The sequence below is a fragment of the Notothenia coriiceps genome, unplaced genomic scaffold, assembly GCF_000735185.1.
Source record: "Notothenia coriiceps isolate Sejong01 unplaced genomic scaffold, NC01 NC01_scaffold00011180, whole genome shotgun sequence".
NCBI classification, from domain to species: domain Eukaryota; kingdom Metazoa; phylum Chordata; class Actinopteri; order Perciformes; family Nototheniidae; genus Notothenia; species Notothenia coriiceps.
Genome location: NW_011343881.1, coordinates 108,701 through 109,362, shown reverse-complemented (window position 1 = coordinate 109,362; position 662 = coordinate 108,701).

The following is a 662-nucleotide window of genomic DNA, read 5'->3' as shown; positions in this document are numbered from 1 at the left end:
CTCACGTTAAATAGTAAAAACAATTAAGATAAGGAGCAAATTTGGGGATTTTTTGTCCTACAAGAATCTGTTTTTAGCTGTTTTTTATTTTCTAAATAATAACCCTAAACAAGTTTCAAGATGCACTTCTGAAAGATATGAAATATATAATGATACTTAGGAGCCAGATTTGACACTAAGCTATTCTGTGGAAACATGCTGGTGCATCCCTCATGCCCCGTCTCCTTATGTTGAGATGACCTGAACTGTAACCTAAGTAACATTTTAACAGTAAACAAACCATGTAATTACAGTAGTGGTCTTAACATAAATATGTTATAAGCTGGCAATAAGGAGGGCTTTTAACACTTCAGTCATGGTGAACCACAGGGCAGGTAAAGGGGTAAATATACAATATATTACTACCATTAAAAGAGGTGTAATGTGCTGCTTAAAGGTCCCGTATTATACTGTTTCTCATCAATATATTATAGGTCTCAGATATATACAGAACATTTCTCTGAAGTGTTTGGCTCCAAATACCAAACAGATCATTGCAGCATTACCCATAATCCCCTCTGTTTCAGCCCTGTTTCCATCCTCTGTCTGTTACTTTAGATGGAAATAAGGAGCCCCTCCCCATGCCCCTCTGAGAGAGATTTGGTTACAAAGAACACAATGGT